The sequence below is a fragment of the Tamandua tetradactyla genome, chromosome 4, assembly GCF_023851605.1.
Source record: "Tamandua tetradactyla isolate mTamTet1 chromosome 4, mTamTet1.pri, whole genome shotgun sequence".
In the NCBI taxonomy this organism is placed as follows: Eukaryota; Metazoa; Chordata; class Mammalia; order Pilosa; family Myrmecophagidae; genus Tamandua; species Tamandua tetradactyla.
This window is the reverse complement of record NC_135330.1, coordinates 198150571-198176871: the sequence shown is the minus strand read 5'-3', so window position 1 is coordinate 198176871 and position 26301 is coordinate 198150571. Positions and strand designations below refer to the sequence as shown.

The window sequence follows — 26301 nt, the reverse complement described above, 5'->3', positions numbered from 1 at the left end:
AAAGAGGGTCGGCAGTGCAGTGCAGGGAGGCAGACATGGCTCACCTCGCAGTGTAAAGAGGGTCGGCAGTGCAGTGCAGGGAGGCAGACATGGCTCACCTCGCAGTGTAAAGAGGGTCGGCAGTGCAGTGCAGGGAGGCTGACATGGCTCACCTCGCAGTGTAAAGAGGGTCGGCAGTGCAGAGAGGGAGGCTGACATGGCTCACCTCGCAGTGTAAAGAGGGTCGGCAGTGCAGTGCAGGGAGGCAGACATGGCTCACCTCGCAGTGTAAAGAGGGTCGGCAGTGCAGTGCAGGGAGGCAGACATGGCTCACCTCGCAGTGTAAAGAGGGTCGGCAGTGCAGTGCAGGGAGGCAGACATGGCTCACCTCGCAGTGTAAAGAGGGTCGGCAGTGCAGTGAGGGAGGCAGACATGGCTCACCTCACAGTGTAAAGAGGGTCGGCAGTGCAGAGCAGGGAGGCAGACATGGCTCACCTCGCAGTGTAAAGAGGGTCGGCAGTGCAGAGCAGGGAGGCAGACATGGCTCACCTCGCAGTGTAAAGAGGGTCGGCAGTGCAGTGCAGGGAGGCAGACATGGCTCACCTCGCAGTGTAAAGAGGGTCGGCAGTGCAGTGCAGGGAGGCTGACATGGCTCACCTCGCAGTGTAAAGAGGGTCGGCAGTGCAGTGCAGGGAGGCAGACATGGCTCACCTCGCAGTGTAAAGAGGGTCGGCAGTGCAGTGCAGGGAGGCAGACATGGCTCACCTCGCAGTGTAAAGAGGGTCGGCAGTGCAGTGAGGGAGGCAGACATGGCTCACCTCACAGTGTAAAGAGGGTCGGCAGTGCAGTGCAGGGAGGCAGACATGGCTCACCTCGCAGTGTAAAGAGGGTCGGCAGTGCAGAGCAGGGAGGCAGGGAAATGGCTGCAGAACTTGACCCGTGTCACCTGGACTATGGAGAGCCCAGAAAATGCTGCCTAATTCCTTTCTGTGGAAGGTAACAGCATAAGGCGAAAGAGGGGGGCCTGGGGAAGGGCCTGCTACCCCACGGATGGGGGGAGCCACATGGGAGCTGCCCAGGTGGGGGACAGTGTGATACCAGCAGAGCGGGGTGCTTCCCGGGTCCCCGGGCCGAGAGGGCCCAGCAGTGTGCCCCTGGAGGGGGAGGACCAGATGGCAGGACCAGCTCCAGTCCCGCCTCACCCGAGGAGCCGTCACGGCTCTCTCCTGACCCCAGCCTCACATGGCCTCTTGTCTTCTTGACCCCCGCCCACCTCACCCCCAACCCCAAGGAGCCTGGAGGGGGGCTGGTGAGAGGGGCTTGGGAAGGGACAGGCAACGCTAAGCAGCAAGACTGGGAAACAGGAACTTCGTCTGAGATGACCAATGGTGCAGTGATTCTGTAGGACTGGGGACCGCAGTCACTAAAGGAGACCGTCTGGACTCAGCAACCAGACCAACTTCACTTGCCGTGTGGTGAGAGGAACCACAGCGCTTCAGGTTCCATCCAGAGTGAGGAGAACACTTCCGAGAGAGGCTGAAGGCCAGATGCTGACGGAAATTAGAAGCATGAACTGTTTGCCGCTTGTGCTCACTTGAATCCAGCTCCTCTAAATGCAGTGTGTAAAGAAATAGCAAATTGAGGGAATGAAGAAATGCAAACCAGGAAGTAATTTAAAAGTCAGTGTTGTTACCCACTTTGATTCTGCACAGGTTCACTATAAATCAGGCCTCTGAACTTCTTTCTCTCCAGCCCCCTGCCAGATCCCCTCCCTCTGCTCTCAGCCCCAGCCCAAGCTCCAGCCACGCCTTTTGGGCTGTCCTGTGGGGCTCCTCCTTTCCTCCGAATTACCAGTTCCTCTGGCTTCTGGTCCCTGGATCTTCTGAGAAGTTCCACTCACAACCAGGACAGTTGTACCCAAAAGGCACTGGCACCTTCCCGTGTGCTCATCCCCTCTTTCCTCGGATAGGGCCCTCTCTGGGGGCACAAGGGGTGGAGGTTAAGGAGATTGGCAGGGTGTGGTGCCAGAGAGGGTTACAGGGTTAAAAGACATGGGTGACATTCTTCTCGGCAGCAGGGCACTTACGAAGTATCAGTAAGAGTTGTAATCCTCTGTACTTTGAGTCTTTATTCAACAACTCTCATTGGGAGGCTTTGACAGCTGTTGTGATAAACCACCATTGTGTTATTGTACTTACAGATTATTTACTCTTGCACTACTGTACTTATGGGCAGACTTTAAATGCTCTTTTTAGCTGATTAATATTGAATCATGGGATTCAAAGGCATTTACTCTCTAGGGCCAATGCACTCTGCAGACTCTTAAGGAGCACTAAAATACTATGGGCCAGAGTTTAACAAACTCTGAGGAAGGGTCTTCTGTGGTTTGCTTTAACAGTCTGCCTCACCAGATCTTGGCTTGACTAGCCACGCAACAGTGTTTTAACTATGTGTTCAGAAAATGGGAGAGAAGTCTTTTCCTTTAATAACGGCAGAGTGGTAAACAGAATGGACGAGAGCTGGTGCCCAGGCTGTCCAAGCCAAGGTGTTCCCATGTCGGGAAGCCTCTCTGTCCCTTCCACCTGGGCCTGGTCCGTGGGCCTCACCCTGGAAGACACAGGCCAAGCTTCGGCCAGCCTCCTCTCCTGGGGCTCATTTCTCCTGCAGATGACACATCAAATAGAATATAGTCCAAGTTTGGGTTCCAGGCTCTGTACTGTCTCGGCCATTCGGGCCAAGTCAATCATCTGACATCGTTGACCCTTAAACACGCTGCCTACTGTGTACTTCGTGCCACCCAAACGTTCCCCTAGATGGGGAGAGTGTTCTGGCAGGAAAACAGGCTCACCTGGGACAAAGGGTCGAGGCGAGTTGGACAAGATGGTGACCAGAAGGGCTGTGGGCAGCTTAGTTTTTCAAATGAACTGTTGGATGCGGGTCATTTCCGTAGGTCACGAGAACACCGCTGCCAGGTACAGGCCGCACACACATGGCTGCAGAGGGGACATTTGCTACCCCCGGGGCACTTCTGTGGGACAACCATGAGGTGAACAGTGGCAGAAATATCAAGTGTCCGGTGGGGAAAGTGATGTCCTGGAGATGTGTTTTGTTTTTTGTTGTTTTTCATTCTTATAGTAGAAGACCTGACCCCTCACGCCCTGCATCAGGCCTAGCCTGGGCCCACCGTCCTCACCTTTTGGATCACGTCTTTGGGGTGTTGATCCAGTGCCAAAAAGGGACTGAAAAATTAGAGGAGGTTTAGAAAGAGCCAGAGATCAATGAAAGGAACAGAGAAGGATGATTGATGGGCAAGATTCAAGGAATCCACTATGTGAGGAGTGGCTTAGTTGTAATTAATGGAGGATACAAGGCTAAAAATACTTGAAATGAAGCTGGTAAACCCTGATGCTTGGCTAGTAGTATATGTATGCACCAGCCAGGCATCACGGAACAAAGTTCAAGGCAGGGAAGTTTAGGTTGCTCATCAATTATAATCGTAATATTAATAGCAAATATGTATTAATAATTAGGAAAAGAAAATGAACACATTGATAAACAGTTACAGTGGAGTTCCATTTCTCCATAAATTTCAAATCGAAAGTAGCCTAAGCTCTGAAGTGAGTCCCAGGCTGTAGCCAATTTTGGAAGAGGCTCACCCTTCCCTCCCTGCAGTTATGGATCTCTGGCTCTCTTCTGTGCAGGTTGATTTGTTTCATGAACACGTGTGTGCTGGACGCCACAGTGTCATGTCCGACAGGCACTGAGCCCTGCCCTTCCCGCGTTCACGGCCTCCCGACAGACCAGGCAGCCAACGATAAGCCTGGCTCGAGAGGCCCTGCAGGGAGTCGGCCAGGCAGGGTGCCTGGGGGACGTGGTGCTGGGGTGAGGCCACGGGAGAGGGGGGTTACCTGGGGGAGGGGGGCGGAGGGGGTGCGGGAGGGGCCGGAGGGGCCGGAGGCAGGACAGGGCCCGGGCACAGCTTTATCACTGGATCGGCTCGTTGAGGCATGAGCCAAGAATTACAAAGCAGGGAAGATGGCCTGTTATCCCCCACGAGACCCAGACCCTCGGCTCTTTCCAATCCATCTGTTGGGTGGACACACCACACCGTGATGGTGCGGTGAGGCCTGTGCGGCCCTGGGGGCTGGGCGCCCACGCAGGGGACGTGAGGGGCCACGGGCGTCCAGCACCCTCTCTGCGGGAGACCACAAGCACGACCCCGCAGGGGACAGCTGGAGGGAGCCACACAGTTCAGGTGTTTTTCCTTTACATTTTGACTTTGATGCATCATTTTGTAACTATGTCAAGAAATAAATTTCCCATATTCCACGAAAAGAACATTGGCTCCAGGCATATTTGAGAGGGATTTAAAAGATTGTTAATATCATGTAATCAAGAAGTGTAATTTCTGAAGTGGTACAATGCGAGTTGTCCTGTGAAGGGGACGTGTCTCCGTTTGCACTCAGCCCTCCAGGGGCCACCACAGCTGGGTGGGAATTAGCACAGGTCAGCTGTTGGGAGCATAATTGCTGTGCTGTGGGGAAAGCATTGATTTTGAGGTTCAGTGGCTGGTTAAGTTTAGCCGAGGCTGACTTAGTGTCAGATGGGCATCCCACCTGAGTGACAGCATGGGCGACGATTTCGTGTAAGGTAAACTGGATGGTGATGTCATGTGCAGCATCTCCCCAACTCCTGTATTCAGGGGACACTTCTGCTCCAGCCCTGCCCCACCCCTGGAAACACACATTCCTCAGAACACACCCATAGAGGTGATCCAAAATTAGGAACAGACCATGGATGGTGGGGGTTCTAGGACGTGTTGCCACTTCCGCGAATTCCTGCCCCTGGCCCTGCCCTAGCCCCTGGCCTTGCCCCAGCCCCCTGGCCCTGGCCCTGCCCCTGGCCCTGCCCCTGGCCCTGACCCTGCCCCTGGCCCTGCCCTAGCCCCTGGCCCTGCCCCTGCCCCTGCCCCTGGCCCTGCCCCTGCCCCTGGCCCTGCCCCTGCCCCTGGCCCTGCCCTAGCCCCTGGCCTTGCCCCTGCCCCTGCCCCTGCCCCTGGCCCTGCCCTAGCCCCCACCCCTGCCCCTGGCCCTGCCCTAGCCCCTGGCCCTGCCCTAGCCCCTGGCCTTGCCCTAGCCCCTGGCCCTGCCCCTGCCCCTGGCCCTGCCCCTGGCCCTGCCCTAGCCCCTGGCCTTGCCCTAGCCCCTGGCCTTGCCCCTACCCCTGCCCCTGCCCCTGGCCCTGCCCCTGGCCCTGCCCTAGCCCCTGGCCTTGCCCTAGCCCCTGGCCTTGCCCCTGCCCCTGGCCCTGCCCTAGCCCCTGGCCTTGCACCTTCCTCTGGCCCTGCCCTAGCCCCTGGCCCTGCCCCTGTCCCTGGCCTTGCCCCTCCTCCTGGCCCTGCCCCTGCACCCTTGCCTCTCTGGCCCTGTGCAGGCCCCCCCGCCCATCCGGCCACACCCTGGGCACATGGCCCTCCTTCCCAGCCCGGACCTCTGGCCCCAGCCCCACTGCAAGGCCTGAGCCCCGACTCCTGCCTCGGCCCCACCTGGGCTCGTCAAGTGCCTGCTCATTCTTCAAGACCAAGCTCAAAGATCTTCTCTGGGAAGAAGTCCAACTGCTAACCATCTCGTACGGAGCCGACTTTCTCGGTCTTGCCTACGCCTTCATTACTGCCCTCGGCACTGGGCATCAGAATGTGGTGCTTGGGCGAGCACGGCTAACCACATTGTCCTTGAGTTCAGGGGACCGACCGTCTTCCTGTGCATCCTCGGCAGCTTGGACTAAGCTGGGGGACTCCAACCTGGCTCCTGGCAGCGGCTTCTGCTGCCCAGACGGCCTCCCAGAGAAGCAGGGGTCCCGGGCGTGAGCTCAGGAGCCGCGGTCCGGTGGGTCCCTGCTCCCCCAGCTCTGTGACCAAGGGTGAGTGACCGAAGTGACTCATCCTGCTCCTTCTCAGTGAAAAGAGGCCTTCAAAGCTGTCCATCTCCCAGGGCTCTCAGGAGGGTTAGATCTTTCTATCTGTATCTAAATCATCCATTGCCCTTAGGTGCCCCCGGTGTCTCTCGCGCCCTCTGAGTGAGAACGCGGTTCGGTACTGGGATGGGGAGAGGACATGCCCTCCCTTCTCAGCTGCCGACTGTCGGGTCAGAGCCAGGCCGAGGAGCAGAGGTGCCACCTCGACAGACTTGTCGGTGGCACTTGCCTTGTGCCCTCTGCAGCCACGTAAGCTGCCCACACGAAGCAAAGTGACCAAGCCCACCTTTAACAATTACTTGGCTTTTCCGAAAAATTCTGCACATGTCAGAAAAAAAAGTACTGCAGGGCATATTGCTTTATTTGGACTGTTTTACAAGGTGCTTAAAATGCAGATTGCCTTACTTGATTCTCATAAGAACTGTGTACGAAAACCGCTTTAGTAGTTTTGCACCCTAGCTGGGGTGAGGGTGTGTGTGACGACACGCGGGCGAGCGCAGACTAAGCATCATGTCTGCAGAAAGAAGCCCAGGTTTTCCGAGCAGAGGGGATGATTCCTGAGGAGCAGCAGGGTGGGTAGACGGGGCAGGAGGAGGGGCAGGAGGAGGGGGACTCCCAGGGCTCCCGGGAAGGGTGAAGGGCATGGGGGCGTGGCACCCTGGGGCAGTGGGAGGATTATGCCCATTGGGACCCAAGCCCAGGGGGGCTGACCTGCCCCCACGCGTGCCTGCACCCCCACCTCCGAGTTTAACCTTGGGCTTCACTACAGTCCCCGCTGGCTGACATGCCACACGATACAAGTATAATGGCCAAGGAAAGTATGGAGACGCGCCCAGGGACCGGAAGCCCAGTAGTGCTTCCCCCCATCAGAATCATGGGGTTCATTCGACCAGTGTAACCAGCCCCACACTGCCTACTGCCGTGAGCAGGGCCCGTCCCCCACTAACATCACAAACCATTCCTGCCGGCCTTGGGCTGCCTGTTGTGAATGGGTTAGTACCAAGGCTTTTCCTGTTCATTCGGCTTGTAGATACTATATCACTGGTGCAGCCATCTGATCAATTCCTTTTCTCCTCTCCTGAGTAAGAATTGCTCCTACCAGCAAACGGTGGATTCAGGCCAAGGCAAAAATAGAGCAGACGCACGTGATCACTGCAGAAGGTCATTGCAGACCCCACCCCGCTCGAGGAGTCGGTCTTTCAGGTCTCCTTTGGATCATCCAGGGACGTCACAGCATCTTCCCTGAAGGTGTTGGGAATGGGGTACACTTTCAGGTCTTGGCTAGTGGGGAGTTTGGGTGGGGGCGGGAACTCTGCTAAGATTTCTTAGTCTCCTGAGGCTAAGATAACCCTTTTTTATCATCATGCGACAAACCACTGAAATTAATAGCTGTAATAAAAGTCTCAGGACCCACAGCAGATGGGGGGATAAATTTTTACCCACAGAGTAAGCTAGTATTTTCCCACTCGATTCTTTAAGCTCACACTCGCACCTTTTCCTACATCAACCTTTCTCCCAAATGTCCCTCCAGATCAGGATGAAGACAACCTAAAAGTGTTTCGACCCAAATATGGTGTTTCTTCACCATTTTAGGTTTTTGAAGCCCAGAGATGTCATTTATAACCCAACCTCAGAGGAATCTGCTGAGAAAAAGTATATACTAGTTAGTGATAGAAAATGAGATGCTTGGAGCTTTTGCTTTATTTTATTCCAAACATTAGGGAACAACCACCACAAAAGATTGTTTTAATCAAAAATAAAAACATGTTGGCATGGAGAAGTATGTATATTGCTGGACACACCTTTGAGGGCCTCACCCCTCGGCCCCCAGAACACGGTTGAGCATGTCACCGGCCAACCCCCTAGGGCATTTGCTTTGCTGCCCCAGTCTGACCGCCCCCTTCGGCCATGGCCACCTTTCCTCAGATCTCGCCCCAGGGCCTCTGAGCAGCGGGGGACCCAGGAGCACCCCGCTTCCTTGGCCGCCTGGCTCTTCTCTGACGCTTCAGGCTACTTCAGGCTGCTCCAGGCTCCTGGCCACCTGCCTGAGACCTGGGTTCATTACCCGGTGCCAGCCCATAAAAAAGAAAAAATTAAAAGACAAATAAACAAAAAGGTACAGATTGGCAGAATGGATTAAGAGACATAATCCAGTGATATGCTGCTTACAAGAGACTCATCTTAGACATAAGGATACAAATAGATTGAAAGTGAAAGGATGGAAAAAGATCTTCCATGCAAGTTATAACCAAAAAAAAAAAAAAGCAGAAATAGCTATACTAATATCCGACAAAATAGACCTTAAATGTAAAAACATCATGAGAGACAAAGAAGGACACTACATACTAATTAAAGGGTCAATTCACCAAGAAGATATGACAATCATAAATGTTTATGCTCCCAAAAAGGGGCTCCAAAGTACATCAGACAGACATTGACAAAACTAAAATAAGTGATAGATGTTTCAACAATGACAGGAGACTTCAATACACCACTCTCCTCTATATATATGACAACCAGACAGAAGATCAACAAGGAAATAGAGAAGATAAATAACCTGATAAATGAATTAGACCTAACAGACATATATAGGTCATTGCACCCCACAGCACAAGGTTATACATTCTTCTCTAGTGCTCACGAAACACTCTCCAGGATAGATCATATGCTGGGGCACAAAACAGGTCTTTATATATTTTAAAATATTGAAATTATTCAAAGCACTGTCTCTGATGAGAATGGGATGAAGCTGGATCTCGGTAACCACCAAAGAATGAGATCATTTGCAAGTATATGGAGATTAAATAACACACTCTTAAACAACCAATGGGTCAAAGAAAAAATTGCTAGAGAAATAAGCAGCTATCTGGAGATGAATGAAAGCGGGAATACAACTTTTCAAAACTTATTAGATGCAGGAAAGGATGTGCGGAGAGGGAAATTTATTGAATTCAGAACATTAACAAATCAATAGGGGAAAATCACGTGGTCATCTTGATTGACGATGAAAAAGCATTTGAGAAAATTCAGCATCCTTTCCTCATAAATAAACACCAAAAGATAGGAATCAAAGGTAACTACCTCAACATGATAAAGGGTATATATGAAAACCCGATAGCCAGCATTGTACTCAATGGAGAGAGACTAAAAACTTTCCCTCTAAGATCAGACAAGGATGCCCACGGTCACCACTATCATTTAACAGTGTGCTAGAAGTTCCAGCTGGAGCAATCAGGGAGGACAAAGGGATAAAAGGCATCCAAATTGGAAAGGAAGAAGTGACACTCTCATTATTTGCAGATGATATGATACTATACTTGGAAGACCCTGAGAAATCTACAGCAAAGCTACTTGAGCTAATAAACAAATTCAGCAAGGTGGCGGGATATAAAATTAATGTGCAAAAAGTCAGTAACATTTCTATACACAAGCAATGAGCTAACTGAGGAGTCAGTTAAGGGAAAAACTCCATTCAAAATAGCAACTAAAAGAATCAAATACTGGAATGAACTAAACTGGGGACGTAAAAGACTTGTACACAGAAAACTACATAACATTGTGAAAAGAAATCAAACGAGATCTAAACAGGTGGGAAGACATTCCCTGCTCATGGATAGGAAGGCTAAATATAGTTAAGATGTCAATTCTCCCCAAGTTGATCTACAGATTCAACACAGTACCAATCAAAATTTGGAAAAGCTAACTACCAAATTTATCTGGAAGGAAAGAGACCCCGAATAGCTAAAAGCTTCCTAAAAAAAGAAGAACGAGTAGGAAGATTAACACTCCCTGACTTTAAAACCTATTATAAAGCCACAGTGGTCAAAGCACATGGTACTGGCACAAAGATAGAAGCATTGTTTGATGGAATCAAATCGAGAGTGCAGAAATAGACCAACAAATCTATGGTCAACAGATTTTTGACAAGGCCCCCAAATCCTCTGAACTGGGACAAAATGTCTTTTCAATAATTGGGCATGGAAGAACTGGATATCAATAGCCAAAAGAATGAAAGAGGACCCCTATCTTACACCCTACACAAAAATTAACTCAAAGTGGATCAAACACCTAAATATAAGAACTAGCACCATAAAGCTGCTAGAAGAAAATGTAGGGAAACATCTTCAAGACCTAGTAATAGGAGGTAGCTTCCTAAACTTTATACCCAAAGCAGAAGCAACAAAAGAAAAAAATAGATAAATGGGAACTCCTCAAAATCAGATGCTTCTGCACCTCAAAAGACTTTGTCAAAAAGGTGAAGAGACAGCCAACTCAATGGGAGAAAATATTTGGAAACCACATATCGGACAAAAATTTGATTTCCTGAATATACAAAGAAATCATACAACTCAACAACAAAAGAACAAACAATCCAATTATAAAATGGGCTAAAGATGTGACTAGGCATTTTTCTGAAGAGCAAATACAGATGGCTCAAAAGCACATGAAGAGATGCTCATTTTCACTGGCTATAAGGGAAATGCAGATTGAGACTATAATGAGATACCACCTCACACCTATAAGAATGGTTGTTATTAAACAAACAGGAAACTATAAATGTTGGAGAGGATGTGGAGAAACTGGGACACTTATGCACTGCTGGTGGGAATGTACAGTGGTGCAGCCACTATGGGAGACTGTTTGGCGGTTCCTTAGGAAACTAAATATCAAGTTGCCCTATGACCCAGCAATAGCACTACTTGGTATATAACCAGAAGAGCAATGACACAAACAGACATTTGCACACCAATGTTCATTGCAGCATTATTTACAATCACGAAAAGATGGAAACAAACCAAATGCCCATCAACAGACGAGTGGATCAACAAAATGTGGTCTATACATACGATGGAATATTATGCAGCAGTAAGACAAAATGACATCCTGAAGCACATGACAAGATGGATGAGTCTTGAGGACATAATGCTGAGAGAAATTAACCAGAAACAAAAAGACAGATACTGTATGATTCCACTTTTATGACCAACATAAAAGTATAACCAGAGGCTTATACTACAGAATATAGGAGACTTAGAGATACATAGAAACTAGAGATGGGTGAACCATTAGCTAATGAGGTTAACTCCAGTGTAAGGGAATAGATAAGAGTGAAGGTGATTCTCTAGTGGGTCTAGAAGTAATATTACGATATTGAAGATGAACAAGAGTGAATGGGGTTGTATAGACCTATGTGTCCCACTGACTCACACTAGAAATATGAATTCTCATAAGAATCATTTCAAAGATATGATTCTTATATAAAGAGTGTTTAAGTTCAGGGAACAGGGCGAAAACTGCTATTGCATGCTATGAGCTATGTTCAGAAGGAAGCCATCAGCACTACCACAGCAACAGCAGAGGTAAATAATGGGTGAGGGACAAGAGTTAAGAGGAGGTTTAGATTTCCTATTTGGTGAGGGTGTGTTTATTGGTTTTCTGTCTCTAGGGGACAATGAAATGATCTAAAATTGAGAATGTTGATGGACTGTGGACTTTGGGCCCTCTACATGATGCTCAATGAAAGCAGGTGGCTGAAGGATGCACTGACAGAGAGGTAGAATGGCGAATGATGGTGTATACTTACGGCGTATACTTATGTGCTGTTACAAAAAGGAACCGTGTTGTGAGGCATGCAATGATGTGAATGAACATGTGGGACATTTGATGAGTCAAAATAAGACAAAACAACCATGGTGGTCACTTTTAGAAAATGCTTATAGAAAACAGGGGCCTAGATGGTAAGCTTTTAGAGCAGACACATTAAATCCAGAGTGGTGATTATTATGTCTGGATTTTGAGAGGTTGTTTTATATATATAACCTGATATTTAGAGATAAGAATGAACCCGAACAGGTTGGGGTTAAAGTAACTCAGAACATAGGGGTAAGGAAGACAGCATCTGTATTTTAGAACCACACATACTCTTTAGGACCAATGGAAGAAAAGTTTATTTGGTCTGGAACTGAAGTTTTCTGCAGTGCATAATCTAATTCAACCTATCTGTATAGCTCATTTGAACAACTGAAACACAGAGAGCACAGAATGAGAAAGAAATCCTTTAATCCGATATAGATTATTGTAATGCCTGGAAACATCCAAGAGTTTATTAACCAGATAATCAAAAAGTATTGGCAAAGTCCTCTGAGGGAGGGGAGAAAGACTGTTGAACTATTAAACCTTACCATCTGGGGAACCCCTGATACTGTGTCAAACTTTAGGGACACCCAAATCAATAGGCCATGCCCTCGATCATGAAGCTTACTATTGTGAAGCTTATGTAGGTAGCGGAGAAGTTTAGACTACCTATAGGCATGCCTGAGAGTTACTTCTGGAGGACCTCTGTTGTTGCTCAGATGTGGCCTCACTCTCTCTATGCCCAACTCTGCAAGTGAAATCATTGCCCTCCCCTCTATGTGGAACATGACATCCAAGGGTAAAAGTCTCCCTGGCAATGTGGGAGAGGACTCCCAGGGATGAATCCAGACCTGGCACTGTGGGATCAACAATTCCATCTTGATCAAAAGGGGAAAAGAAGTGTAATTAATAAAGTATCAGTGGCAGAGAGAGTTCAAATAGAGCCAAGAGGCTAACTCTGGAGGTTGCTCTTATGCAAGCTTCAGATAGATCTTGCTACCTATCATAACCTGCCAACCCCCAACCAGGACCATTCCAGCCAATCCTAAAGAACACCTGGGGCATTATATAAGATTCCACAAGGGTTCCATGCACTAGAGTAACTTGCCAGAAACCTACAACCTCCCTGGTCCAGATAAGTCCTGAAATCTAGCCCAGCCTCTCCAGAACATCAGATAGTTTCATCTCCCTACCCCACATTAGTGACAGACCCTTCCAATATAAAAAATTTAGAAAGGCCATAGCCCAAACAACCCCAAAGAGAGGTATGGGAAGATCAAAGGTGATGGTGGAGTTAATACAGAGAAGATAGGACTTAACAATTGAATATGAATGCTGAATCATTAAATTGATATCTCTTTTAGCCTCCAGAATTTTAGAGCAGGTAGAAATAAAAACCTAAAATTGTGAAATTGTAACCCATATCAAAGTCTGAAATGTGTTCCTCAACTAATTGTGGTGCTGTGCTTGGAAATTTATACTTTTCGTATATATGTTATTCTTCACAAAAAAAAAAAGAAGGAAAAAAAAGTCGATTGTGATGATAAAAATGTATTTAAGCCCTCTAGCCTCTTATATTCTGGAGCAGCTAGATTGAAAAATAGGAGAGAATCATATGGTAGCCCATGATAAACTCTGGGATCTGTCCTGTAACCACTTTTTGAAGAGTGCTTTGAAAACTATTGCTTTTTTATTTTTATTTTTATTCCAATGAGACTGAGATACTGTGAGTCTAACCAGGGACCTCTTCAAAATTGAGCTCTGTTAGGGTATCCGAAGAGGCATTACAAGATGTACTGACAACTGCCTGGCATTACCCCTTGATTTAGAATGTTAACACTTCCTCAGGGAAGCTTGGAATATTAATTGCTGGTGTACAGCCAGGAAGAGATGAGAAATCATTTGTGAGGCCATCAGTCAGAAGTTTAAGTAGATCGCGGTTCTGGAAGGAATGAGTTTTTAGGGGAGTTAAGTTTTTTATAGAAATTAAGACTGTCCCCAGGATCACATCTCCTCTTGGTCTTACCGTCATCAGATATGCCATTGGTAGGGCAGTAGACTGTGAGAAATGTCAGCTAGTATTGGTAGGACAGGGAAAAGAGATGGGTGGTAGGTTCTTTACGATTTCTGAACAGCATTTCTTAGCCAATTTATAGGCCAAGGAAGCTGCTAACAACAGCCATAAAAATTCAGATCCAGTTTTGCTTTCTCACACTCTGGCCTTTTTACTCTGTGATTTATTTTTTGGCCAAGTATTTTCTGCTGTGAATTACCGTTAGGCTATAGAATGCCTTTGCTTGGTCTTGCCTCCATCTTGTTCCTTCTGGAGGAGAGCTTCATGGAAACTCTGATTGTTCTCACTGGTTCATACTGCAAAGGATTACGTAAAATTCCTCTGAGTAATTAGCACAGCATCCGGACAACGGGTAGTTGATATTTTCACAATAAAAGGTCAGGCAAGAGAAAGTCATTTAGAAGGCCTAAGAGATTGCCTTCCTGGAGTCATTTTTATTCTGAATTATGAAACAACTTCAAAGGCATGAGTCAAGCGCCTAGTATTTCTTGCAAAACATTACGATGGAGCAGCTGGAGTTCAGTCACAGCATCTCTACTGGATCAGCATAAATGAGAGCTAAGAATGGTCCATTGATGCCACGCGTAGGTGCATTTAAAGGGTATGTGTAGGGAACGTTCATTGGGGTCATGCCCAGCCTTTTGTTATAACCCTATGCACCCTTCCCTTGACTCTATGATGAGTGATGCATCTGCAATGAACTTTCGAAGCCCTTCTGGTTATAAAAAGCGTACGTATTTCTCCCTCACTGCTTACATCCAATGCTTTAAACTTTCCTTTTTTCCCCTTCAATTTCTAGGCACCATGTATGGGTAGGTTTTGGTTAAAACCAGAGCTGTAGTAGACTCATTCGTTGGCTTGCGTTTTGAAGTGATCTGTCTGCACGGTGGTAGGGTCAATGACAGGAAACTGTAGGTCTTCACGCTTCTGTGGCTTGTATCTTGAGTCTAATATACAGCAAGTGTTTCTGAGACATAATCTATGGTTTCAAGGGTATTTTTTTGAGTCTTATTAGAATTTATATAGAAATCAGTTCTGGAAGAGGTGGGATATGGCATTGTACACAAAGCCTAAGTTAAAAATGAGAGTCTGTGTGTCAGATATCAAGCATGAACCCCAAACTGTACAGTTTGAGGTTTAGGAGACCTCCCAGAGGCTCTATTTTGTTTCTCTCTACAAATGGAAGCAAATGGAACTTAGAGCTATTCAAGGGACTGACCCAAAATCCTTTAGCTCACCATGGCTCGGGCCAACTCAGGGTCCGAAAGCACCGTAGTTCAGTGTCCTTTCACTGTTTCCAATTATCATCCTTCGGTTAATGCTTTCAATAAGCACTAGATCATTCAACGCTTGCCTTTTTAATTACAACAAGCTATGTGTAATGATGGGATCAACAGGTTGTTTCTTTATTAAGTATTGAAATGTTATCATCCTAACCTTCATATTGAAAGAATACTAAAAATAGCGAATCTTTGTGACAAGATAACAGAATGCTATCATGTGTGAAATCCTCAGTGACATCAGTGTAGCATTCATAATGGTTGACATTTACATCCATGAGCTCAAAGAGGGTACACCTTCTTAACAGTTGTTCAGAAAGGGCATAGATGTTTAACCAAAGTAGACATGGGGGTGTAGCTGACCTTTTCTATAGTGTGCTTTCAGATGTTAGCGATGGTGGAAATAGAAAAGACTTTGTTAGAATTCCAAAATATCTCCTGGCTCAGATGGTAGAAGCACTGACAGTGAAGAAGGGAAAAACTTAAAACTTAAATCCTTTCTCTTACAGAGAGAGAGTAAAATTAAGAGTTTAATTGGCGCATTCTATACCAGTTTATTTAGAGATGGAGTGAATTGATCCTGGTAGAACTTCTAGTTGGAGTTTAGATGAAGCTAATTAATTCTTTGAAATTATAATCACTATAGTTAAATAAAACATATCAAATTAAAACAGAATAACGTTCAGAAAGGATAATCTTTTTCTGCATATACATGCTAAAAAAGACCAAGAATACTATTAAATTATAACTAAAATCCAGATAAATCCTAGAAAATTAAAAAATGGTATTAATAAGTTTTCACTCTACATTAACCATTTGCTGCCCTTCTGAAACTAATTATACTGTGAAACCCATTACTGCCTATTCTCCAAGTCCAACTAACAATGAGAAACGTGTGGTAAAGTGGAAATTCAGTAAAAGTGGCCCATATATACCAAAATTAATCCCCTCTTCTAGGAAGGTCAAAGGCTGTAAGTATAATTGTTCATAATAGATTGATATGGAAGATTTCATGATGGTTAATACTCATGTGACAGACCCTGTTCTAATTGCCTTATGAATATAATCTTCATCCCAGTCCTGTGCCTTAGGGAAAATTATCATGCACATTTTATAGATGAGAAACTGGAGACATTGAGAAGCTATAATTTGTTCTAGAAAGTGGCAGAGCTAGACTGGAAAACGCCTTGGATAAAGGCCACAGACGCTATACTTATATCATCTGTCATGCAGCAGAGATCCACTTCAAGTATTCAGAGCGATCATGAAAATGTATCTTCTGAATGTAAAATCAAAAGTGTCCAGATAAATTACAAGATTATTAATTTAACTGGTTATTTTCTTGAATCATTTAATGGATATTTGTTGAAGGACTAGTAAGTGTCAAGTTCAATAATTCTCTAGTCCATTAATGGCAAGCAAAGGACAAGAGTTTTCTTCCAACCACCTTCACATTAACCATTCCCTAAAATATATACATAATATATGTATATATGTATGAATATATAAACACATTTTTTTTTAAAAATGAGCTTTAAGATATCTCTAATATATGAGCCTAAGTTAAGTGGCAGCTGTTAGAAGACATGTTCTTTTCCAGTAAACACTGTCTTGAGTTGATTTCAGTTTCTCTTGAATGACTGGTCTTGTTTCCAGACCATTAACTTTGCTCAGGAGTGATGAATTAGCATTCATTTCTTGACTTAGAAAATTTTTCTTGACTTAGAAAAATCTCTTGACTTAACATTACATGCAAGCTTTCTTTGGAGTGGGCATTATTCTTTCAGTAGTTAATGGCAAATGCACTGAAATGGAATAAAGATGGTGAGTTTTCAAGGAGATATCTGAGAGGAGACCTCAGTATTAGAGATAAGCATTTTTCCTGCAAAAGGCCAAATTTAATTTGGCTGTGAAGATCAAGGAGTAGATAGGGTTTCATCTGTCAGCAGAAAAAGGAGAACAACAGAGGCACCTGCTCAATTTCTCCAGCTTTGAGAAGGGTAGTGTCAGAAGCCGGAGGGTATACTTCTGGAATGGTGTCTGGGAGCCCAAGAAGCTCAACAGCAGTGGAGATATCAGCCCAACAGTAGGGTACCCAGACAAAATACAGACAGGACACATGCACACATTGCAAGGGACCTACTAGTATAAATACTAATACATAGTATAAGTAAACCACAGCGATGTCTGTTGTTTATCAGAACTTCACATTGATCTGGGCATCCTGTGTCTTTGTGTGCTAAACCGGGCAGCCCTCCTTCCTTTTCAAACCTGCAGGGCACCCCGGGCCCAGCTGCGGAGGCCTCCATTCCAGCCAGGGATGTGGGTGGTGATAGGGAAAGGCCTGCTGGGATGGGCTCTCCAACAAGAACACTGGTGGGCTCTGAGAGCCCTCTGGCTGGAGGCTGGACACTACCAACTGTGCAACCCCCGGAGGACACCCCGAGTGTTGAGTCAGCTCCTCATACACGTGGTGCTTGGCCTCTGCCTTCACGCCCATGGCGTCATCTTGTTCTGTCCAGGTGGCCTCCTGCCCGAGCCTTCCCGTCCACATTTACTTATGGAAGGGCCTGCACAGCACAGGCTCCTTGTCACCTCCATGTCAGGTCACATTATCAAGCACAGAGCCCAGAACATGTGCATGTCCAATAAATGCCCATTGAACTTGATATTTTCAAAGGTTTTTTTGTTATTTCATGAAGGTTGTTTTCTTTCTGGTAGCAGTAAGCAGGAAACAGGGATAAAAATTGTTCCCTCCTAAGCCCTCATTATTTCTCTTTATTTTTGAAAACTGATAGGGAAAGAGTTGAATACAGATGTCATTGTACCATGTGCCAGACATATAGGAGTTACTCAGTAAATATCTGTACAGTAAGTGAATGGACCTAATTATGATATTTGAGTACCGAAAGGGATGGAGCGTGATTGATCCGCATTTGGTGGAAACACTGTGCCATTGAGAGAGATGATCTTTACTGCGGGAGCTGGGCCAGGACTGGGGAAGTTGGTGGTGAAACGTGGCACGGCTGAGGGCATGTTGAGGAGAGGAGCTGGGAGGTGTGCTGTGGGAGAGGGCATTGGGGATTAGTCCTGGGGTTCTCTCTGCTGAGATAAGAAGTATTTGAAGTAGGGGGAGAGCCTGGGGCCAACAGTCGTCCCAAGGAGAAGGTCCAGAAGGAGGAAGGGGAAGGAAATCCCAAACCTTCTTAGGGGGGCAGGAGTCCTGACAGCTTTGAGCCCTGTGTGTGGGCGTGACAGATCCCAATCCATCTGCCTTAGAATCCGAAATCAAAGGAAGGAGCAAACCTTCTTAGCTATAGCCTGGTAAGTATTATTGAAATACTTACCAAATAAATATTGGACACGCAGGAGAAAAATGCTGTCACTCAGTACTAAGATTTCCTCCCAAATCTTTTCTAATTGATGTATAATATACAGTAAGACAAAGACTTATCAGACAGGTAGTACCTTGGGATAGTTTTCCCACCACGATGAAAGCAGAAATAGAACAGGTTGGATTAAATTAAGAAATTCAACATTCAAGATTTAAGCAAATACATATTCAACCCTAAAGGAAGACTTTAAATAGTTGAGGCAAATATTCTTGTTTTCTGTACCATTAAAAAAAAATCCTGTCCTTTTTTTTTAAAAGAGCTACTCACCTTTGAGAAGTGATGGCTTTAATATCCTTTTCTCTATATAGCAGTTAACTGAAATCCAGATAGCTCTGATGGAATTTAATTGAATCTCGCTTGTATTTGCTTTGATTAACTGTTTAAGGTAGAGAACCGTCTACAGCTTTCAAAACCCAGCTTGAAGTTTTCACCCATATACCTTATGCTTTACTAGAAACAAATTAAGAGAAGATCTGGAAACAGCTGAAAAAGTTATTTTCTTATGTTCAACACAATTTTGTAAAAGAAAAACAGTCTAGAATGAGGTCATTTGGACTGTGATATGATACAGTTCATCTGCCGACCTGATGAAAATTGTGTTTTCCGCTTTTTCTTGATGTATTACCTCCGGTGAGAGTCTGTGCTGTGACTGTGTCATCAATTCTTAGCTCTGCATTTATCGAATGCATTTTAAAGCCATCTCAGACCTGAACAGTTCTTTCACAGGGCCTGGATAACCTTCTGTTACAACCTCTAAAATTCCTTCATAGAAATAAACTTTTAGCTTGAATCCGAAAGGTAGGTTTTCATCGTGGTTCATCTTTGAACCCCAGCAATAAGCTTCTTTCACTAAATGATATAACATCCGGACCAGCGAGTGCAATCAGTGTTTAATGCTGATGAAAGGCATAGAGCAGTGCAAATGTGCTGCTTTATAAGGCACTAATCCAGATATACACAATACTATGTACAGTGAAGCTTATCTTGACAGCTAAATCAACTCACTGCTGAGTAAAATGGCCAGACAATGCTACCCTTGTCGTTGAGCTGCAGGTGTTTGCAAAGCTGATGAACTGAGGGGAAACCTAACAGCCTCACGTGGCAGCAGCGAACGGTGGAGAAGGAAGCGGAGCTTGGGTAGTTGCTCCACAGGTGCTTATGCAACTGAAAAGAGAAAATAGAATCTAAGATCAAAAGCAAGGGCCTGGTTATGTTTTCGTGACCTTCCTAGAAATGTTCACAGAGCCACGGATTGGAACATGGAGATCAAATTATTTCTAAGAAACCCTGTTCTTGAAAAATAAGTTACAAATTTGGGACCGGGCGTCAGCTTTCTGTGACTCGTCTATAGGTGATTTCTTATAGTTTAAAAATAAGGATTAACTCCATTAAAGCTGGAGTGAATGTGAAAAAAGAAACAAAAGAGAATACAACCCTGTTCTAAGAATTCGTTGTGTCCATATTATCTACAAGGAAATGCAGTTATCAAAGAACAAAATACTTGCCAATAGCCTCAGAAATACTTATTAAACCCCTTCATTGTCTCTGACAGAGTTATGACTTCTATCCTGTCTTTTTGAAACTAACTGTGATATAATCTCAGGAAGTATTATTTGCAAGCAATTTTTTTAGGGTTGGGGTGGGAATTGAACCCAGGTCTCCCGCATGGAAGGTGAGCATTCTACCACTGAACTACTACTTGCAAGGATTTTTAACAATTACAGCCAAATGATATAGACATATAAATTATATATTTATATATAAATTATAGAGATATATAGAGTAGATAGATAAGACAGACTAGGCAGATGGTAGGGAGATAGTAGATAGATGAATAGACAGATAAAGATAGATACTGAGCAAGTTTTAGCTATTCTGCCTCTATGATACTGTTTTTGGGGAAAAAACCAAAAAGCTATATAGCGCTATGATAGAAGGCTCCATTAATTGTTTTAAGAAAACACTTGCTTTAAAGAATGCCAATGACGGGTAAATTATATGGTACACAATTACATTTTACTAGTTTTTTTTGTGTTTAACAGAAGACATGAGGACAGCACAAAAAAAACAAAATAAAACCTCTGAAGAGAAAGTAGGACAAAAAAAACACCAAAAATGTTTTGTGAGCAGAGATCATTAGTACTTCAAGGGAAACCTGTTATGTTTTATATTTAAACCAAAAGAAGAAAGCTGATTTACTGGCCAGACACCCGACTTGCAGTGAATTTATAGTTCGTGCTTGAGGGTCACCAGGTGCCTCATTTCTTTTCCTGTGGCCTGAAAGGGGAGGGTTGCATTTGGCATTTGGCTCCTCCGTGATTCATCGACAAAGGCGCTTTCACGGGACACGTGGCGTTTGTCTGTCAGGGAGGCCTGTATGCGTCCTGGCTGCCACCACCCCAGGGCCGAGGGACACTCTCTGGCCTGGCCCTCCCGGGCCTGCTCCCCACTGGGCGCCCCGCATCCAGGGCGGCTCTGAGGCAGTCTCTCCTTGGGGCAGTGAAATGCGCGGGTCCCAGCCTTACACTGCATGGCCCGGGGTGCAGACACCGTCTCAGCTTCCAGGGCCCCGTGAGCCGCAAGCAGTAGAGGTGCATTTTCACTCCTGGCAGGGGCCAGAGACCTGGAACCAAGGGGCCAGCAGGCCCACATCCCCTCTGAAGGCTCCCGGGGAGGACCCTGCTTGCCCCTATTACTGCAGGCGGCTCCTGGCCCTCCTCGGCTGACCTTGGCTGCAGCACTTCAGTCTCTGTCTCCCCGTCTCACGGCCCTGTCCGCCGCTGGTCCGGTTCTGGTCCGACTCCCTCTCCTCTTACACTGCACTAGACTCACTGACCCACTTTGGCCTCATCTTAACTAATCACGTCTCCAGAGACCCTGCTTCCAAATGAGGTCGCACATACAGGCTGGGAGAGCCTGATCCCAGCCCCCCACAGGCACTGAACCCTACTTCCTTCCCGTACCCCCTCTTCCCCACTGCCCCGCTACCAACTTTTACTGGCAGTGTTTGCGGCTCAGGCCCTTTGGCCCAGCCCCGGCCAGGCGCCCCACCACGGACCCTCTGTGTCTCTGGTGCCTTTTCTTCCTGTCGCCTCCTTTAGTGGTGGAGGCTTGGAGGGTCTAACTAAACTGGAACCTGCCTCACATTCGATAGGTGTCCAAGTGGTTTCACTCTAAGAGTCTTTACCTCTCACAGTTGTGTCCCTCCAGCTGGTGTCACCGGCTTTAGTCTCTCCATTAACTTCCAGAAGTTTCTGTCTCCCACCCCACCAACTCTGAACATTCTATTGGGCCCCTCTCTGTTCCTTCTGATTTCACTTATTTGCTGCCTTCCTGCTCTTATCCACACCATGTGGTTTTTCTCATTTTTCTTAATCATCATTCCGTGCTCCTTTAAAACCACACACAACCGCTCCCACAAAAAGTCACACTTTCCCCTCCATGGGACACTGCACTTTTTCTTTTACAGTAGTCTTCCCAGTCAGCAGCTCATGACACGGTTGCGAGTTGAATTCCATGGAAGACAGTCCGCTCACTTGTAAGGCGTGTTTACCATCCCCGTGGCTCATGCTTACTTCATGTTTTAACAGTGAGATCTCCAGGTCTAGCCCTGGTGTGGGCGAGGAAAGGTGCACGCGAGGCCGGATTAGTCTTTACAAATGTAAAGTGCCAAATTGGGGGGAAACAAAACGAACAAAAAAATACTACCTGACATTTTAAGTTCATCGCCCTGACTGTTTCAAAATGTTGTTAATCGCATCCATCCATAATTTATTGCCATCAAGAAATTTCCTGTCGTTCCTGGCTGTTTCGGCAGTTATGACTCGGTACCTGTGTGCTGACACGTTTACGACGTTCCTTCTTTTCAGTGGATTGATGCTGATAGCTCACGCCCCGGCTGGGCGCACCGACTGCCCGCAGCTCCCCAGCCAACTCTGCGGCCCCGATCTCAGGGCTGTCCGGGTGTTCCCTCCACGGGCTTGCGCTGAGCACTTACCAGCTATCAGGCACTTCCTCCGGGACAGGGGAAGCAGAAATTTAAAGCAGACGCCGCCCCGGCGAGGGTTGCCGTCCCGTTAGGGAGTGAAGCTGCTGCCGTGGGGAGCTGAGGTCGCTTCTGACAGCGGTGGAGCCAGTGGGGACAGCGACAGAGGCCGGGCCTGAGGCCGACAGAAGGGGGTGCGCGGGTCCAGGGCGGGAGGGAGGCTTTGAGGCACCCAGGAAGCCGGGAAGGAGGTGCAGAGGCAGCCCCGGGAGCCGATCCTGCTAGATTGTCAGCGTCTAGGGAGCTCTGGGGTCACGACGAGGCTTAGTGGCCTGCCCAAAGCTGTGGACATTGGGGCTTGTTGGACAGGGGTGGGATGACTAGGACCTAAAGAGGCCGAGTGTGTGTGATGGGCAGGTGGTCCCAAAGCTGGCGGAAGGGGCCTCACCCCGGGGGGAAGGGCGTGGCGCCATGGCGGGGCCGACCCAGCGAAGGAAAAGCAAAGAGACAAGATGCCGACTGCTGGCCGGCTGCGAGTTGTTTATAGAGGCTGAGATGAAAGCTCAAGATTTCGGAAGCATAGCAGGTGTGGGTGGTGACTTAGCTCTGGGCCTGTCCTGGAAGACAAGGGCTCCAGAATTGTGAGTTGAAGGAACTAAGCTCTGCAGAAGCTGAGGGACAGGGTTGGGTAGTGATCAGAGTTTTCTGCGGTGGCATGAACTTTCTCATCAAATGATGCATCACTTGCTCAGTCATTGCACACGGTCACTGAATGCCCGCTTTGCCAGCCACGGCTCCAGGTCATGGGAATCGTGTACAGAAAGAAAGGCAAGGCTCCTGCTTGCGTGGAATTCACGGTCCAGGGAGGGGGCAAGGACAGCACTAAAACCTGAGCAGGACACAGCACGTGGGGTTTGGGCAGAACCAGTGAGGTCTGACGATGGATGGAAGGTCGGAGACACATGCCTAAGTCAGGTCAGAGGTCAGGAAACAACTCCAGAGGAGGGGATGGCTGAGACGGAGAAAATCTAATTCAACAACTTTTTTTTTTGAGATCCCCGCGTGCCAAGCCCTATTCCTGACACAGGGAATGCAAAGAGAGGTAAAACCAGCGGCCTCAGTCACACAAATAGCGCAGAGGTTCAACAAACGAATTAAATGCAAAAGAGATCTCCTGGAACCCCAAAGAAGCATTTGGATTTGGAATTTTTCCCAGTTAATATCAAACGTCTTTATTTTAAATGGTACCCACAGAATATTTAACAACAAAAAAATTGTACTAAAATATGTTATTAGCAATGAACAACCAGTGGAACTGAGCTGGGGTGCTATAGAAAATAGTGTTTTCTCATCTGGAAGGAAAAAGGTTCACCTGAGGGGAGTGGATGGAAGACAAATAGGTATCGTATGACAAAAGTGATTTCCATTCTCCCAGCAACCCTCAGCATAACTCCCTTTGTATTCACCACATGATTTACATGCACAGTTTTTTAGAAGTCAACCCGTTTTGAACTGTTTCTGTTGAGGTAGGAGGAAAAGTTAATACTTGAGGTTTGTTCTTTTTAAAACCTCCTAAATTGAATATACTTTATAATACCAGTTGAAATATACTCTGCATTAATGGAGCGCACTCCTCAGCGCGCTGTTACGGATAACAAGAAAACGCCGCACGGCACTTACAGGCGTCTCTGTCCTGGCGACAGACGTCCGAGGGACCCGGACTGAGACGTGCCCTCTGCGGTGTGGCCGCCCCACTGACGCGCGGCCGAGCCCGGGAGCCACGACACCCCTTCTCCCAGGACCACGTGGCAGATCTGACAAGGGGCCTCCAGGTCGCTCTCCCGACGGACACGGTCTAAGGTCACCGCTGGTGGCAGGCCGTCGGAACCGGACCTCAGGCGCCAGTCACGAGCTTCCGAGGCTCCACCAACCAGAACGACAGACCCCGAATTAAAGGGTCCGGTGCGCCAGTGGCCCCAGTACCGCCCGTGAGGGGAGAACTGGAGTTGGAGGGGAGATGAGCATGAGGCGTGGGGCTGAGGGTCTGATCACATCTTACAACTCCCCTGAGCTGCCATTTCTTTGCCTGCTTAAAAAAAAGAGAGAGAAAAAAGAAAACCAAAGTGCGCCTACCCTTCACGACTGCAGTAGTAAATAATGCATGCAAACAGCTTTATCCTTGAAAGTGTGAAACTAGCACAAGGGCTCATCCGTGGTGAAATTCCTAAAGAGGACGCCAGGCCCGCTCAGATTAAGTAGCACGTGCTGCTGAGGGTTCTCCAGGAGGGCTTCCTACAGTTGGGGGCTCATCCGCCGACTTGAGGGTGCTCGAGGCTGTGGAGCAAACATCACCCGGGAGGGGCTCAGCTGCTGAAGGGCCCCGGGCTCCGTCTGTCCGACTTTCCCACCAAGAACCACACTTGTGTCCTGTCTGCAGCTGGAACCCAGCGTGGGGCGCCACAGAGGTCGGGGCACGTGCACATAAAGACGCCTGTTGGATGCGTCTGTTTTCCAGCTGGCAAGTAGGAGAATGCCTGCCCCACACAGGTTCTCCCCATATTTGTCGGGCGGCACCTTGAATTTCTGAAACACTGACACGCACAGCTTCGCCCTGACCTGGGAGCGTGGAGCAGAGGGTCTTGTCTGCCTGTCACAGGTGAGGGGCCCAGGTTTAAGGGCGTGCCCTGGCTCCTACCTGCCCTGCTGCTTCTCAGTCTCGGCTGACGCCGGAGCCGGTTCCTCGAGCTCCCCGGCCCGGTGCTGGCTTCTCTCGCTACCCGCAGCCTGCGACCCTGGACCTATCTGGACTGGCATCGCCCAGAACGGAAGAGCTGGCTGAGGCCATGACAGCCACCCCATGACGACAGTGATCGCTGGCATCTAATAAACGCCCCGGGCGTGCCCGGCACCACTCTGAGCACTGTCGGTGCCTTTCCGTGTTCAGCCCTTGCCTCGAGTGAGGAACAGAAAGGTTGGGTCACTTTCCTAGATGGCACAGTGTGGCTGCACACCCAGGGACTGGGGCGTGTCCGCCTGGCCGGCCACCTCCCTCACCTGTGTCCGGCACTTGGCTTTGCTGTTGGGGGCAGGGCCAGGTGGTCTCTGCCCTCCACGTGCCAGTCACTGCCCTCAAAGGGCTCACTGGGCAGCACCTGGAGCACTTCCCAGGGTAGCTTTGAGTGTCCCCCAAATTTACTGAGCGCCTAAAGCTGCTCTCTGTAGACTGCAGTCACAGCAAAATAGATGGATCTTATTCGAACAATTTGCCTAAGTGAGATTACGTGTAACTTACATTTACTCAACTTTTATGAAACTTAGGGGTGCCATGGGGGATATGCAAATGGCCATCAGGCGACTTCAATCAATCCAGTAGCCTCAGAGGTTTACGGGTCGGTGGCCCAGCATCTTCCCTGTGGGAGGGATCGTCCCTGGGAGCACATATGAAAAATATAGAAAGGATTTTCATGGATTTGTGAAGTCCGTGAGGTGTTGGGATAGGACGCTGAACCTGAAGGGTCGAGGCAGTTACCAGGCCGCATCAGGAAGACACTAAGAGCTGAAGACATCACTCGGCGATGTGGAGCTTACAGCGCAAACGGAATTCTGCTTCCAGGGTTCCAAGGGACCAGGGACCAGGGACTCCAGAGGGTCATTGTGAGGAGACTGGCAGGTTCCGGGCAGATGCCCCACACAGGTGGCAGGGCCTGGGGCTGGGAGCTGAGGACTAGCAGGAAGCTCAGCTCTCTGGAAATCTCAGGGACACTGTCCATGAGGAAATGAATGATATGAGATGGCATTTCAGAATCTCCAATGCCAAGGCTCTGAAATCTATCCCAAAGGACGCCCGGCAGGAATGGTGGCTCCTTCCCTTCTCTCCCTGCTGGGCAGGGGGCATGAGGAGGAGTCTCTGGGAGCTCCTTCCTTTTCCATCCATGGCCAATGGGAAGGGGCTCTCCCTATAAGCAAGGCCATCTCCCTCCT

At 47.7% G+C, this 26301-nt stretch overlaps 1 long non-coding RNA gene across 1 annotated transcript; it reads right to left on the bottom strand.

The window, feature by feature from the left end:
* Positions 1-24487: 24487 nt before the first annotated feature.
* LOC143679650 (uncharacterized) lies at positions 24488-25942 on the bottom strand. The gene is made up of 4 exons (XR_013173888.1): positions 25850-25942; positions 25613-25748; positions 25016-25271; positions 24488-24654 (listed from the first exon to the last, which is right to left on the bottom strand). It is a non-coding gene; the product is annotated as an uncharacterized LOC143679650 (long non-coding RNA).
* Positions 25943-26301: the final 359 nt, after the last annotated feature.